Source organism: Nomascus leucogenys, chromosome 14 (assembly GCF_006542625.1).
Source record: "Nomascus leucogenys isolate Asia chromosome 14, Asia_NLE_v1, whole genome shotgun sequence".
In the NCBI taxonomy this organism is placed as follows: Eukaryota; Metazoa; Chordata; class Mammalia; order Primates; family Hylobatidae; genus Nomascus; species Nomascus leucogenys.
In genome coordinates this window covers 16,818,656-16,835,298 of record NC_044394.1, presented here as the reverse complement: position 1 = coordinate 16,835,298, position 16,643 = coordinate 16,818,656, and the positions used below count along the sequence as shown (strand labels likewise).

At 36.7% G+C, this 16,643-nt stretch overlaps 1 long non-coding RNA gene across 1 annotated transcript in view; it reads right to left on the bottom strand.

Moving 5' to 3' along the window:
- LOC115838217 overlaps positions 1-16,643 on the bottom strand; it is a 1,373,476-nt gene that overhangs the window by 50,286 nt on the left and 1,306,547 nt on the right. The window contains exons 9-10 of the long non-coding RNA XR_004033234.1: positions 2,826-4,774; positions 1,162-1,250 (exon numbers count right to left, since the gene is read on the bottom strand). This is a non-coding gene — a long non-coding RNA (uncharacterized LOC115838217). The remainder of the gene's footprint in view (positions 1-1,161; positions 1,251-2,825; positions 4,775-16,643) is intronic.

Below are 16,643 nucleotides of genomic sequence, written 5' to 3'. Positions count from 1 at the left end.
TGTATAACTTGAAAGCATATCTTCATAAATTCTCAGAAAACACTCTGTAAATGAAGGATTTATTACCTTGTGCTCACCTCTGTTTTGTAAATTACTGCTTTACACTAGAATGATCTGTATTATCAATCTATCTCCCCCAATAGCAGGTGAACTCCTATAGAAAAGCCACTGTGACAAATATATATTATGACTCCTGGATCCTTGAATTGGGCTTAGTGTGCCTGTTTGAGCTGAGTTTTATTTACTTTATTGTTATTTATTTACTAACCCACATCCTTCATGTTTGCTTTTTTTTTTTTTTTTTTTACTAGACTGAAAGTTCCTGGTGACAAAAGCAACTCTTACATACTTCCTACAGTGTTTATCACAAAGCTGCATACATTTAATAAAGATTTATGTAGAAGAAAGTATTTTTTAGAAGAGAACTTGAAAATTAATATAATTTGAAGCCTATATTTACAATGAATTTCTCAAACTACCATAGAAAAATAAATTAATACAAAATTTTACAATGAATAAACAGCTCTGCACATTTCATGTTCAACGTGTAATTATGATATAGTATTTTAAAACTCCTGTATGAATTTCTTGGTTTGAAAAAGTCAACAGTTTTAATTATTCTGGGTTATAATTATCATAGGTTATATATTGGGTTATTTATATTACATTATATCATAAGCTATTATATATAGGTTATTTAGATAAGCTAGATAAAGAGCATCTGCTTGTCTCACCCTTGGCAGAGTATGCACTACTGTGTTTCAAAAAATGATATTACAGAAATAAAATTACATTGCATCTTAGAATATTTGAAAAATCACTTTAATTTGAATTTTCTACCAACCACATTTTTCTCATTTTGTCTATATTTGGATGTTATCTAGTTGCACAGAAGCTTTATTTTCCTTACCACTTTGGGAGAGTTAGCTTCTTCACAAGTGAGATTACCCATTTTGTTGTGATGAGTGGTTTTATTTCTTACTGTCATGCTGTTAGCGAACTGAGTTGACTCACTAATGATACAGCTATTGCTATCTTACGTCAGGATGAGATCCAAAAATAATGCAGAAAAGTAACACCTGTGTCTTTGTCCATTTTGTGTTGCTATAACTGAATACCACAGATTAGGTAATTTATAAGGAAAAGACATTTATTTCTTACAGTTCTAATGACTGGAAAACCAAGGCTGGGGTGCCTGTATCTGATGAGGGCCTTCTTGCTGTGCCATCCCATGGCAGAAGGTGGAAGGGCTAGAGAGAATTTGGGAAAGCAAGAGATAAAGAGGGGTTTTAACTTCCTTTTAACAAGCCTACCCTCAAGATAATTAACCCACTCTAGCAATAATAACATTAATGCATTCATAAGGGCAAAGCCCTTATGACCTAATCACCCCTTATTGGGATCCTCCTCCCAATGCTGTTGCATTGGGGATTAAGTTTTCCACACATGAACTTTGAGGGACGTGTTTAAATTATAGCAACCTGATGTTAAGCATTAAAGTATGCACTATTAACATAAGTAACATGTTCCAATCCTATTAGTGACTTTTCTTATTAACAATTTTTGACACTTTCTAAACAAAATTTTTTAAAAATTTAATTTATATTCAAGAAGTGGCAGTAGAAGTTTACAAAAGATTAACTAGTCTTTGTGTATTTTTCTGCTCTGCAGATTTTCCTTTAAAATATACTAATAAACTTAACATCCAATTCCATGGATTTTACTATACTTCCTAAAATTTTAGAAATTATATTAGATTAAAACAATTATATATATTATTTTAGTTTAAACTTAAAATTGGCTAATTTGAGTTATCTTACAAACTTTTAAAACCAAGAGATCATGATATTTAAATGAGTATGTTTGGTGTGGTTTTGAATTGTCTCCATGATTTAGTAACTAAAATGACACTGAAGTTCTCACTGTGTTACAGAAACTTTCTGGATGGTGTACATAAGGAACAACTATTATTCTAGTAATAGTTTTCTTTCTTTCATTTGTTCTTTCTTTTTCTATCAAACATTCACAGTATAGTAATAATACATTTACAAAATTCTTTTCAAATGTTACATCATTGCCTTCTTATAATAATCCTATCCTGTGTGATAGGTATTGTCTATTTTTCTAAAAAAAAACAAATATATAATCCTGGCTGGGCGCGATGGCTCACGCCTATAATCCCAGCACTTTAGGAGGCCGAGGCAGGCAGATCATGAGGTCAGGAGTTGGAGACCAGCCGGGCCAACGTGGTGAAACTCCGTCTCTACTAAAAATACAAAAATCCACTGGGTGTGGTGGCGGAAGCCTGTAATCCCAGCTACTCAGGAGGCTTAGGCAGGAGAATCGCTTGAACCCAGGAGGCAGTGGTTGCAGTGAGCCAAGATCACAGAAAAAAAAAAAAAAATCTGGGGGACAATCCCCTTTCCTTATCTATTTATCTCTGATTCTTCTACATTAATAAAAAGCTTAGATACTTAAAACTAAATTATTTGAGTTACAATTGTTATTTTATCTTATAAAAAAGCAATCTTTAAGATAATAAATATTAATATTTATTATAATAGGATAAAAAACATAATTTGTTTAACTTATCAATGCAGAATATATAATTTTCCCCCCAAATCAAATTTAAACAAACAAACAAAAAACATATTACTCATAAGAAATTCCATACTTTGGCAACAATCTCATTATAACTCACATCCTAGTTTCTTTGATTACTTATTCGAGATGGCAGAGTGACACCATCATGTCATTATGATGCCACGTATGTTGTAGGGAGAAGTGACACTGGGATAATTCAATAAGCAACAGTAGTAGTTTACCTGAGTAACCTCCCTATATGCAGACTAGGCAGAAATATACAATCAGCTTATCATTTCAGTACATAATATCACAAATTCATAAATGTCAGGATCACTCCTTTCCCTTTTCCTTTTACTTTTCAACATTTCCCCAATTCTTTTCAGAGGAAAATATCTAAAAGGAACTTGTTTTACCTGCAAAACTTCAGACCCAGAGGTGGATTGGAATTACTAATTAATGAAAGAAGAATAAAATAGCTAGAAGCAATCTAACTGATTTGTTGTATTAGCGTTGTTTTCAAATTCCTACCACCCCCAGTCCTCATTTAGAACAAAAATTCATACCTTCTATCACAGTCTCTTTATGCTGCTATAGTAAAATACTGGACTGGGTAATTCATAAATAATAGAAATGTACTTCTCACAGTTCTGAAGGCTGGATGTCCAAGATCAAGGGGCAGGCAGGTTTGGTGTCTGGTGAGAGCCTTGTTTCTGCTTCCAAGGTGGTGCTTTGAATGCTGTGTCCTCACATGGTGGAAGAGCAAAAGAGAGTGGACCCACTGTCTCAAGTGCTTTTATAAGGACTCTAATTCCTTCCATAAGGGCTTCGCCCTCCTCATGTAATTACCTCCTAAAGTAGGGTAATTAGCAATCCCAGGGGGTTTAGATGCTACTGTTTAGATGCTGCTATCTAAAGAACTAGAAGAGCACTCTATAAGTGGGGTAAGAGGATTGCTAATCAGCAAATTACTCATTACTAATTTAGTACTTTTCAGCACTTTTAGTTTCTGCCATATATTTTACCAATTCAAATATAAACTCCAAGTAACCAAGTGTAGTGATCTGCTTTGTTAAGTGATGTATCTTCTGTACCTAGAAAATTGTACAACATGGTCAATAAATACCTGTTGAATACGTGGATATTGTAGATGAAATATAATGTTCTAATTAGGTGATTAAGTTTATTTGATTTAAACGTATGTACCTACCTATGATGGTGACTTTTAGTGTGACAGTAGCATCACTGTTTAGATGCTACTATCTAAAGTACTAGTAGAGCACTCTCTAAGTGGGGTAAGGGGATTGCTAATCAGTGGGGTACTAAAGGGCTAAATTGCTAATTTAGTCCTTTAGAGCACTTTTAGAGTGTTCTAAGTGAGGTAAGGGGATTGCTATTTAGTAGGGTACAATTTTAAATTAGTTCTTTAGGGATGACTTTATTGTAAAAGTGACATTTGTGCAGAAACTGAATGAGATGAGTGGATACTAGAGGAACTGTCCTCCCGGCAGAGGGAACAGCAATGTAAGTGTTCTTGAAGCAAGAGCATGGTCAGTGTGTTCACGAATCAGCAGGGAGGAGAGTGTGGCTGCAACAGAGTGGGCAAGGTAGAAATAGAAAATGAGTCCAACAGGAAAGGCCAGAAAGTGATCTTGTGGAGTACTATAAAGACTTCCTGAGTGAGGGGGGAAGCCACCAGAAGCTTTTGTGCAGAGAAGTGATGTATTTATTACTGTAGTTGCAATGTTGTGATTTTAGTGGTATGTGTGGAGGAAAGGAAGGAAGAAGGGATGCAAAAGGCAGAAACAGGAAGACCAGGTAAAGGGCTGTTCCAATAATTTACAAAAAATATAGAAGTGGTTTTTGATAAGGTACTAGTGGTTGAAGTGCTGTAAAAATAGTAAGATTTGGGGTAGATTTCGAAGGTGACGCCAACAGAATTTGCCTATAGATTGTATGTAGTGTATTAGAGAAAGACTCCAGAACAATCGAGACCATTCTGGCTAACATGGTGAAACCCCGCCTCTAATAAAAATACAAAAAAATTAGCTGGGCGTGGGGGCACACGCTTGTAGTTCTAGCTGCTCAGGAGGCTAAGGCAGGAGAATCGCTTGAACCCAGGAGGCAGAAGTTGTAGTGAGCCGAGATCACGCCACTGCACTCCAGCCTGGGCGACAGAGCAAGACTCCGTCTCAAAAAAAAAAAAAACAGAGTTATTGTTTGCTAGGATCTGGAGGACTGTGGGAGGAGCAAAATTTTGGGAGAAGTATCAAGAACTTGGTTCAGGACAAGTCAAATCTGAGATGATTATTAGACATCAAATGGAGAGGTCAGTTAGAGAGTTGGATTGACACGTCTGGAATTCATGTGGCAGGTTCAAGTTGGACATTTAAATTTGGAAGTCATCTGCATAATGCCATGAGACTAGGTAAGATTATCCTGTAAACAGACAGAGAAGAGAGGAGGGCCATGGACTGAACTTTGAAGAATCCCAGCATTAAAACATTGAAAACATGAGGAAAAGCAAGTAAAGGGAACTAAGAAGGAATGGTCAGTGTAGTAAGGCAGGAACCAAGACTGTCATGCCCTGGAAGCCAAGAGAAGATATTTCACAGAGAGTGAACACTGTTTCCATTAAGACAAGTCGCAGGACTAATTTACTAAGTTATATAATTACAGGTATAACCTACATGGAGATGAGTGTTTGATGGAATGTTAGGTATGAGGAATCTGGAAGAGAAAATTTGGAGATAAAAATATAGATAACTATATAAAGAAATTTTATTTTTAAGGGAAGCAGGAAATGGGATGCAGCTAAGAAAGGATATGTAGTTAAGATAATTTATTCAGAGGTACTATAGCACATGAGTGTGTTCATGAGAGTATTCGATAAAGTCGATAACAATCATGATGCCGAATAGAGACAAGGAATGTCTGAATGATGTTCCTGAGTAGACAAGAAGGAGAAGGATCTAGTGATCAGGTAGAGGGGCTGACCTTAGATAAGGACACAGGTAATTCATATACAATATGCAATGTGTATACTGGTGAATAATGCTTATTTAAAACCAATGTTAGGAACACTTAAGCCTTCATATTTCAAAGAAAATGTTCTCATAAAAATTGTACAGGAAATGGGTGTTTTTATATTCTCTAATTTATAGATGAGAAAAAGTAAAGTTTAACTGTATTTAGAAACCCACCTACTATCATAAAATATTCTGCAAAGTTTTAATTAAGACCTGGATCTTCCTGGAAATTTTAATTAGAAATTGACTAATTGTCAGCCCTTAATCCATATAATTTAGATTCCTTATTTCTTGTGGAAATAATGTTCCCAAATTTACCTGTATATCGAAATCACTTCTGGGGTGTCATTTTGCTTTGACTGGAGACAGAATCTCTGGTCTTAACCTTTGAACACTCTCATTTAGTAAATCTTGGGAGGAGGGAATGGGTGCTTTAAAATAAGGCATCATTTGTTTTCAAAGTGCTTTCACATTTGAGTACCACTGTAGTGTCAGACATATAAGCTATAGGAAATGATTTTCTGTATATAGGAATCCTCTGCAAGCCACATATATTTTTCATCATGAAGAAAAATATGAACTTGTGAGAAGTTCAGTGGGGAATTTTTATGATAAATCACCTTCAGTGAATTATCTTTCATGATTAATAATGTTAGATATATGAATTTTCTTTTTATAAAGATTGGGGGCATTAATTTAGTGTTGAAGAGAGAATAGTAAGACCTCATTTGAGTGTTAGTTTCAGTTCCTTATAGTGGGTCCTAAGTTGGTGAGGGAGCATACCAGGGACTGAATCAGGGGCTTTAAGGAAGGCTAGTCCCAATTTTAATCATAATTATCTTGTTTTAACTTATTTTGTTAAAGTCCTGTTTGATATTTCATTTCAAAGAATATTTGTATTTTATTTAAACATACAAAAAACTGAATTAGAGAGATGATATCCATCCAAGACTCAGGTCCCCAAACAGTAAAGTGCTCAGTCAGCTTTCTGACATCACTGTGGTCTCCAGGCAAGAACATTGTTGTCAGACATCACTGATCAAAAGATGTTTACCAACTAGTCTCATATTCAGTGATATGAGACTATTCACTCTCAACAAATAGTACCATTTTTATGAAGACTTCAATAAAATAAATCTATTTGACACTTTGTCCTAGGGTAACTGGAGGAACTGCCGTCTACAAAGATTAAATTAAGCACAAGTAAACACTATTACTAATGAGCTTTACTGCTAAATTTCACAATCTTCTTCTGATAAACTGGGCTAGATATGAACAACTTGAAGTACTATTTGCACAGAGTAAGTAGATCTAATGCTTAGAACAAAATTAAACTTATTTGGTCCTTCCCCTACTAAAACCATGCTCTTATCCCACCTTTTTAAGTATTACAACCCTGATTAATAATTTACTGAAACATTTAATTAAAAAATATACAGAAGTACTTTGTGTTAGTCTGAGTTTTCTGATAAGCTCACCAAAAGGAGATTAAATATTCAGAAATTTATTGTTTAAAAAAACTGTGGGAGAAAATGGGGAGGGAGACAGGAGAGTCTGAGAGCACCATCAGCCCATGATACAAGTCTGAACCAGAGTGAAGGAGAAAGGGAAGGCAGGAAAAAAGTTTGAATGGAAGCATCTTAGACTACACTTGCCATTTTATGGAAAATTTAGCAAGCCAAAGTCATCCATTAGAAGAGGCTAGCTTCTCCAGCACTAGACTTCCTTAGTATCTCTACCATGTTTTGTCATTGACTGAGAGCTGCCATAGGAAATGTGTCCTCTTCGCAAACACAGCAGTGGGTTTTAGGGGTTGCAGCTGGGACTCTTGGTCAGTTACACTTACTGCAGTTGGAGATTTGAGAGGCATATTCTCATGATCACCACACATGTACACATATACTCCCGTGTCTAAGTTTGTGTTATTCATCTATTGACGTCAGATTAGATTTTGCCTCCAATAACTGTAGAGGCTGGAGATTACCCTGAATTCAACTATAAAACTGGACAAGAGAACCTAATACTCCTGTTTTTTCATGCTACTCACTTAAATACATTTGAGTGTCTAGTTTTTCTATTTCTTCCTACTCTTCCTAGGGTCATACCCATATGGGAAATTGAATGTACTTCTGTTTCGATATAAAAGGAAGGCACTTTTCCCAAAAGGCACCATTAAGAAAGACTGAGAAGGTGCCAGCACTGAGGCTGTGTGAACTGAGCTGCTCTTCACAGAGCACCGATTCCTCTCATTCCTCAACCTTGGCAGCTAATGGAATATGCTCCTCCAAGGGGGAAGATTTATTCACAAAATGACTCTATAGAAAAATGTACAAGGAGTAAAGCAGATCTGCTGTTAGGGTGATGAAATTTTTCATGCTCTGTTTGTGAAGTGATTGGTGTCTTCTCCCAGTTATCTTTGTGCTTTGGCTTCAATTTGAGATTACCAGGTGTCTGCCTTCCTATAGAAGAAATTTGAGGCTATTTAAAAGAGATGAGAAAATGTTCCTGTAGTTACATTCCTTCTCTCCAACCACAAACCTGGGCTGGTTCTAGAGACGCAAGGGGGAACGTGACAGGACTTTGAGTGTCAGGTTGCTCATGTAGAGATTTAGTATTTGGGCATTGCTATTCGGGAAGTAGGAAGTATAATGAGGTCAGGAGTGCTGCAATTTTTGTTTTAGTCTCAGTTTCACTCTGACTTTGAGAATATCTTTTAGGCATTTTGAATAGGAGATTTCTTATCTGAGCTGGCTGACTTAGCTGATCAATGTGATTAAGATACCTCCAGGAATTTTACAACATGGCAGCCCTGCATCATGGTTACTTCTCCCATCATTCAAAATCAAGTACTTTAATCAGCAGTACAGATGATGTAAGAGTGGAATTTCTGTGAGTGTTCAGCTGAGTATGTTTGTGTGTGTGTATGTATGTGTGCATCTGTGCATGTGCTTGTACATACATATATATGATCATGGGATTCTTTTATTAATGAGTCAGTAACCTCAAATTGTAGCAGGTGGATTTTTTTGAAATAGTTTGTTGTAATGAGAATGAAGAAAACTTTAGAGCCCGGAGAGATCTTAGCCCAGACTTTTAAAAAAAATGTGTTTTGTCCAAGTGAACCATAATCAACTGTGATGCTTTTGAAAATACAGATTCACAGGCCTCACCGTAGATCTTCTAATTAAGACTGCTTTGGTATGGGACCAAGGAATCTTAATTTTTAATGAAGTCTCTGAATGCTTCTTTTATGCATGAGTGTTTGAAAATTGTTGATGTAATCAAGTAGTGCATTTTATAGATAAAAGCTGAGATTGAGAGGTGACAATATAAATGTATTGAGTAGAATTGATCAAACTGATTCAGATAACTAGTATTTGAATTCCAATTGAAATAATAATATCATTAACTCATTCATGTATTAATTCCTCTAATAAACATGAATGGGATGCTTATTTAGGTACTACGCTGTTTTATATAGACTGTCTAATACTTAAACTATCTCTGTGATATAATAGCTCAGAAGTTACAATTATTTTTCTTTTCCACATAAGGAAATTGAGGCTAAATATTTCAAATAATTTGCCTATGTTCTGGCCCCTAGTATGCTGTTTTTTGTTTTGTTTTTTTCAAAACAGTATCTTGTTCCTTCACCCAAGCTGGTGTGCAGTGGCACAATCATAGCTCACTGCAGCCTCAAACTGTTGAGCTCAAGTGATTCTTCAGCCTCAGCCTCAGGACCTCTTGAGGCTGTGTCACAGGTGCGTTTTTAACCTTGGCAAAATAAACTTTCTAAATTGATTGAGACCTGTCTTAAATATGTGGTTCGCTATATATCTATATGTCTTTAACAAAACAGGTAATTGAAACTCAGAAATTTTAAGGAATAGAACCAAGGTCACAAAAAACCAGGCATCTTGACTTCTAGCTGTCAACAGGTAATTTAATATATTTTTAGACCTGAATACTATGAATAGCTACTTGAAACTGATACAGGTTTGAGAGAAAGGCTCTAGACCTTTTGAAAGAGAATCAACTCAGACTTTCAGCTTCTGACTGAGACTGAATATACTGAAGGTGTTACTGATAGTGTCCCATTGTGCTGGAGGGTCCCTCTCGCCTGTCAGCTGAGTTATGCTTGGCTATGTGTTTCAATCAAGCAGTGAAATGGAGAGAAAACCGATGTGGTTATTTCCCCCATATTTCAGGTTGCTGCCTCCAATGCTGTCAGCTGGGACCTTACATTATGCTAATGTTATTGCAGCATTGTGTTTGCATTCCAACAGGGATTGCTTTTGTTCTCACAAACTGCACCTCACCAAAATGTGGAAGTATCCAGTTTACAAATTCATTGCTACTCCTGGCTTCCTCAGGGACCATTTCAAAGTATTAGAGGATGGTAAGCAAATTAGTTATTTGATTCCAACGAACTGAGGTCAACATAACATCTGTTTTCCTCAACTTTGCTATCACCTTTATTTCTGAGGTATTTGCCTGTGCCTTAATTCATTCTGTCATCTAAGAGCATTTTCTTTGACCTAGAGCTACTTGTCTCCTGTCAATTTTCTTTCAAGTTGTTTGCTTGCCACAGCCTGGTTAGAAAACTGTACCTGACTGAGTAATCAACAAAAATTCCTCAAGTTCTGCTGTTTTCAAACTCTGCAAATGCCATTTATTTCCAAAAAAAATTCAGCAGTGACATTTGACACAGTAAACATAAGTATTTTTGTTGTCAGTCTGGAAAAAGGAGGGCAAAAGTTCTTGGTCACCCACTCCCAGATCAAGTAATCCTGAAGTAATGCATTTATTGGTCAAGGTATTTTGTAAAGAATGTATTAAATAAATGTTGTGAAACTTATTTTACTTATTTTTGAGATCTATGTTCTTCAAGAATTGGGAAAGTGAAAATAATCTTTTAAGTTATGCACTTACCATCACTCCCCCAAAGTCATCAGCAAAGTTTTTGGCCAAACTGGCTGCTCGTGTTAGCTCAAACAAACAGTGGATAAGACTGTATTGAATTAGGTTGTTCTTGTCATATGTTAGAAGCAGTCTCAATCCAAAGGGTAAGTACAACTGCAGTCCTGAAGGAGAACTAAAGTCAGAATTAAAGGAAATATCAAATGTCAAGTTCAAGAAGTGGAAAAAAATAAAAGCTACAGTGTCAGGAGCAATGGTAAGGAAAAGACTTGGAAGTGCAATGAATTTTTCCACCCATCCTTTGATCTTCTCTTTCTAATATACCCTTGCGGTGTTCCATGGGACATACGATCTGTCAGGTCTACCTCAGCTATGCCTCAAATTCCATTGTTTTCCTGCAGCAGACTTACAATGCCTGTGAGTCTAAGCCGTAAGAGATTCTCACAAGAGTCCCTAACTTATTTTCCAGCTTCTGTGTTGAATCATGTCAATCCACAGTCTATGTAGCACATAGACTCAATAGTTGGTTTAGAAGGCGAATCAGATCATATTGCTGTTCTGCTTGAAACTTTTTAGTAGTTGTTCATTTATCTTATGATTTGTAACATCCAGCATGATTCTAGTTTTACTTGGCTTCCTCTCTTCATGTTATACCTTCAAGACCCACTCTCTCACTTCATTGCAATTGAGCCACACTTGGCTTCTTTCTCTTCCTCAGATGCATCAAGCCCCTTCGCAATACGCTGTCTTTCTCCTTGCTCATTACTTTGCGGGTTTTTTTTCCTCTAGCTCTTCAGATGGCTAACATCAGTGCCTTTCTTCAGGTCTACAATCAAATGTCAGCTACTCAAAGAGCCCTCTCTGACCAGCCTATCATAGTAAGCTGCTACCACTGACGTTTTATTTTCTGTCACATCATTTATATTACTTCCTTATATTATTTATCTTAATCTGCAGTATGATAGATTATGTGAATTGATCCACTCAACCTCCACTCTACCCTCCCTCTAAACTGCCTTTCTATACCACAGACACTGGTGAGCTAAAAAATCTACACTTACCAGACTTCTTTGCACTAGAATTCTCAATCAAAATTAAGTTTTAAGTAACTTTTGAAAAACAGAAGTGAAGTACAGGCTATTGTCTTGCTTACACTGACAAACAAGGTTGTTGAGATAAGAAGACCAAGACGCTGTTTTGTGTTTCAGTGTATTCTCTCTAGTTTCATGGATGCTAGAGGCAACTGTGGCTCAACACTATCTCTTTGAATGTGATTACACGACACTGGAGGGCTTTTGAACATTTAACTTTCTGTTTCAAACTCTTCTGTTTAAAGTATCTAGAGTGTTTTTCTTAACTGCACGAAACACTGCCCAATTAATGTATGGATCTTATTTATTTATATGTTTATGATTTGTTTTTGTTTGTACCCACTTGATTGCAAGCTCAAAGGGGAGAGAGATATGCCTTATTCAGTACCATACAGTTGTTCAACACTAAAATATTTCTTGGCACAAAATTTGAACAAATGAAGATTGACAGAACACTTCATACAAATGCACTAAGCTTAATTCATTCAGGAAATAGGCCAAAGGAATCTGGACCATAACATTCTCAGTTCTGGTCTTGATTTATTTTGGACTTACATGACTTTAGGGTATGGAACTCTTTTAGAAACTAAGAGTATGATGCCCATGTTCTTGCTTTTCAGAATATATAAATGTTTTTTATTTTTTATTTTTTATTTTTTTTATTTTTTTATACTTTAGGGTTTTAGGGTACATGTGCACAATGTGCAGGTTTGTTACATATGTATCCATGTGCCATGTTGATTTCCTGCACCCATTAACTCGTCATTTAGCATTAGGTGTATCTCCTAATGCTGTCCCTCCCCCCTCCCGCCACCCCACAACAGTCCCCGGAGTGTGATGTTCCCCTTCCTGTGTCCATGAGTTCTCATTGTTAAATTCCCACCTATGAGAGAGAACATGCGGTGTTTGGTTTTTTGTCCTTGCGATAGTTTACTGAGAATGATGTTTTCCAGTTTCATCCATGTCCCTACAAAGGACACGAACTCATCATTTTTTGTGGCTGCATAGTATTCCATGGTGTATATGTGCCACATTTTCTTAATCCAGTCTATCGTTGTTGGACATTTGGGTTGGTTCCAACTCTTTGCTATTGTGAATAGTGCCGCAATAAACATACGTGTGCATGTGTCTTTATAGCAGCGTGATTTATAGTCCTTTGGGTATATACCCAGTAATGGGATGGCTGGGTCAAATGGTATTTCTAGTTCGAGATCCCTGAGGAATCGCCACACTGACTTCCACAATGGTTGAACTAGTTTACAGTCCCACCAACAGTGTAAAAGTGTTCCTATTTCTCCACATCCTCTCCAGCACCTGTTGTTTCCTGATTTTTTAATGATGGCCATTCTAACTGGTGTGAGATGGTATCTCACTGTGGTTTTGATTTGCATTTCTCTGATGGCCAGTGATGATGAGCATTTCTTCATGTGTTTTCTGGCTGCATAAATGTCTTCTTTTGAGAAGTGTCTGTTCATGTCCTCTGCCCACTTTTTGATGGGGTTGTTTGTTTTTTTCTTGTAAATTTGTTTGAGTTCATTGTAGATTCTGGATATTAGCCCTTTGTCAGATGAGTAGGTTGCAAAAATTTTCTCCCATTCTGTAGGTTGCCTGTTCATTCTGATGATAGTTTCTTTTGCTGTGCAGAAGCTCTTTAGTTTAATGAGATCCCATTTGTCGATTTTGGCTTTTGTTGCCATTGCTTTTGGTGTTTTAGACATGAAGTCCTTGCCCACGCCTATGTCCTGAATGGTATTGCCTAGGTTTTCTTGTAGGATTTTAATGGTTTTAGGTCTAACATATAAGTCTTTAATCCATCTTGAATTAATTTTTGTATAAGGTGTAAGGAAGGGATCCAGTTGCAGCTTTCTACATATGGCTAGCCAGTTTTCCCAGCACCATTTATTAAATAGGGAATCCTTTCTCCATTTCTTGTTTTTGTCAGGTTTGTCAAAGATCAGATAGTTGTAGCTATGCAGCATCATTTCTGAGGGCTCTGTTCTGTTCCATTGATCTATGTCTCTGTTTTGGTACCAGTACCATGCTGTTTTGGTTACTGTAGCCTTGTAGTATAGTTTAAAGTCAGGTAGCGTGATGCCTCCAGCTTTGTTCTTTTGGCTTAGGACTGACTTGGTGATGCGGGCTCTTTTTTGGTTCCATATGAACTTTAAAGTAGTTTTTTCCAATTCTGTGAAGAAAGTCATTGGTAGCTTGATGGGGATGGCATTGAATCTATAAATTACCTTGGGCAGTATGGCCATTTTCACGATATTGATTCTTCCAACCCATGAGCATGGAATGTTCTTCCATTTGTTTGTATCCTCTTTTATTTCATTGAGCAGTGGTTTGTAGTTCTCCTTGAAGAGGTCCTTCACATCCCTTGTAAGTTGGATTCCTAGGCATTTTATTCTCTTTGAAGCAATTGTGAATGAGAGTTCACTCATGATTTGGCTCTCTGTTTGTCTGTTATTGGTGTACAAGAATGCTTGTGATTTTTGTACATTAATTTTGTATCCTGAGACTTTGCTGAAGTTGCTAATCAGCTTAAGGAGATTTTGGGCTGAGACAATGGGGTTTTCTAGATATACAATCATGTCATCTGCAAACAGGGACAATTTGACTTCCTCTTTTCCTAATTGAATACCTTTTATTTCCTTCTCCTGCCTGATTGCTCTGGCCAGAACTTCCAGCACTATGTTGAACAGGAGCGGTGAGAGAGGGCATCCCTGTCTTGTGCCAGTTTTCAGAGGGAATGCTTCCAGTTTTTGCCCATTCAGTATGATATTGGCTGTGGGTTTGTCGTAGATAGCTCTTATTATTTTGAGATATGTCCTATCAATACCTAATTTATTGAGAGTTTTTAGCATGAAGGGTTGTTGAATTTTGTCAAAGGCCTTTTCTGCATCTATTGAGATAATCATGTGGTTTTTGTCTTTGGTTCTGTTTATATGCTGGATTACATTTATTGATTTGCGTATGTTGAACCAGCCTTGCATCCCAGGGATGAAGCCCACTTGATCATGGTGGATAAGCTTTTTGATGTGCTGCTGGATTCGGTTTGCCAGTATTTTACTGAGGATTTTTGCATCAATGTTCATCAAGGATATTGGTCTGAAATTCTCTTTTTTGGTTATGTCTCTGCCAGGTTTTGGTATCAGGACGATGCTGGCTTCATAAAATGTGTTAGGGAGGATTCCCTCTTTTTCTATCGATTGGAATAGTTTCAGAAGGAATGGTACCAGTTCCTCCTTGTACCTCTGGTAGAATTCAGCTGTGAATCCATCAGGTCCTGGACTCTTTTTGGTTGGTAAGCTATTGATTATTGCCACAATTTCAGAACCTGTTATTGGTCTATTCAGAGATTCAACTTCTTCCTGGTTTAGTCTTGGGAGGGTGTATTTGTCGAGGAATTTATCCATTTCTTCTAGATTTTCTAGTTTATTTGCATAGAGGTGTTTGTAGTATTCTCTGATGGTAGATTGTATTTCTGTGGGATCGGTGGTGATATCCCCTTTTTCGTTTTTTATTGCATCTATTTGATTCTTCTCTCTTTTCTTCTTTATTAGTCTTGCTAGCGGTCCATCAATTTTGTTGATCTTTTCAAAAAACCAGCTCCTGGATTCATTAATTTTTTGAAGGTTTTTTTGTGTCTCTATTTCCTTCAGTTCTGCTCTGATTTTAGTTATTTCTAGCCTTCTGCTAGCTTTTGAATGTGTTTGCTCTTGCTTTTCTAGTTCTTTTAATTGTGATGTTAGGGAGTCAATTTTGGATCTTTCCTGCTTTCTCTTGTGGGCATTTAGTGCTATAAATTTCCCTCTACACACTGCTTTGAATGTGTCCCAGAGATTCTGGTATGTTGTGTCTTTGTTCTCGTTGGTTTCAAAGAACATCTTTATTTCTGCCTTCATTTCATTATGTACCCAATAGTCATTCAGGAGCAGGTTGTTCAGTTTCCATGTAGTAGAGCAGTTTTGAGTGAGTTTCTTAATCCTGAGTTCTAGTTTGATTGCACTGTGGTCTGAGAGACAGTTTGTTATAATTTCTGTTCTTTTACATTTGCTGAGGAGAGCTTTACTTCCAACTATGTGGTCAATTTTGGAATAGGTGTGGTGTGGTGCTGAAAAAAATGTATATTCTGTTGACTTGGGGTGGAGAGTTCTGTAGATGTCTATTAGGTCCACTTTATGTAGAGCTGAGTTCAATTCCCAAATGTTAACAGTGTCTGTTGAATGGGTTTTCATGTAGATGTCAATGCATCCCAGTGAAAAAATAAGAGAACTAGATGAGGAGCTTTCATCCATAGCAATGGCTTTCAATAAAGCCATTGCTTTTCTGGCAATATTGCTTTTCTGGCAATCTGCATATTCATCCTGGTGAATAAAATCCTATTTTTATAACTTGTGTTTTGCATGAGAAATCTGGAAATAGCATACGTTTCTGGTTATGCTGCAAGCTTCTGAGTTACTCCACCTGAGGCATATAGCCTTCCTTCACTTCTGTGTCTCCATTTCTCCTCTCTGCTCTTCCCTTCTCTCTCATCTCCTCTCTTTTCTTTTTAAAATATGGATTAATATCACACAACGGGCTAAATAATGCAGATTACAATATCCAATATCGTCATTCACAGAAATGAGTCAGCATCTTTCACTAAGCAACTTTCTACCAGGAGGGAGTTTCAAATATTTTGAAATACTTCACTTCTTCAGATGAAAAAGGGCACTGAATCAAAATGGAATTGCTGTTTATGTTGATCTGCTCTCTCTCACCTGCAATACTTAATCAGGTTACTGAGGTCCTCTTTACTCCTTTTCTTCTTCTGATAGTTTAAAATTGATATAGTGGCCTATCACTAGTACATTGATTCTAAGGGTAGGGAGCTGCTGCTGTTGATGAATGCACTATGAATGATCTGACATATTTTCAATTCATTTTTTTCCTTTATTTTTTAAGTAACAAATAACTTTCTAGTATCTATAAAGGTAATTTTTTAACTAGCTCTTCTAAAAAAAAAATATATATATAT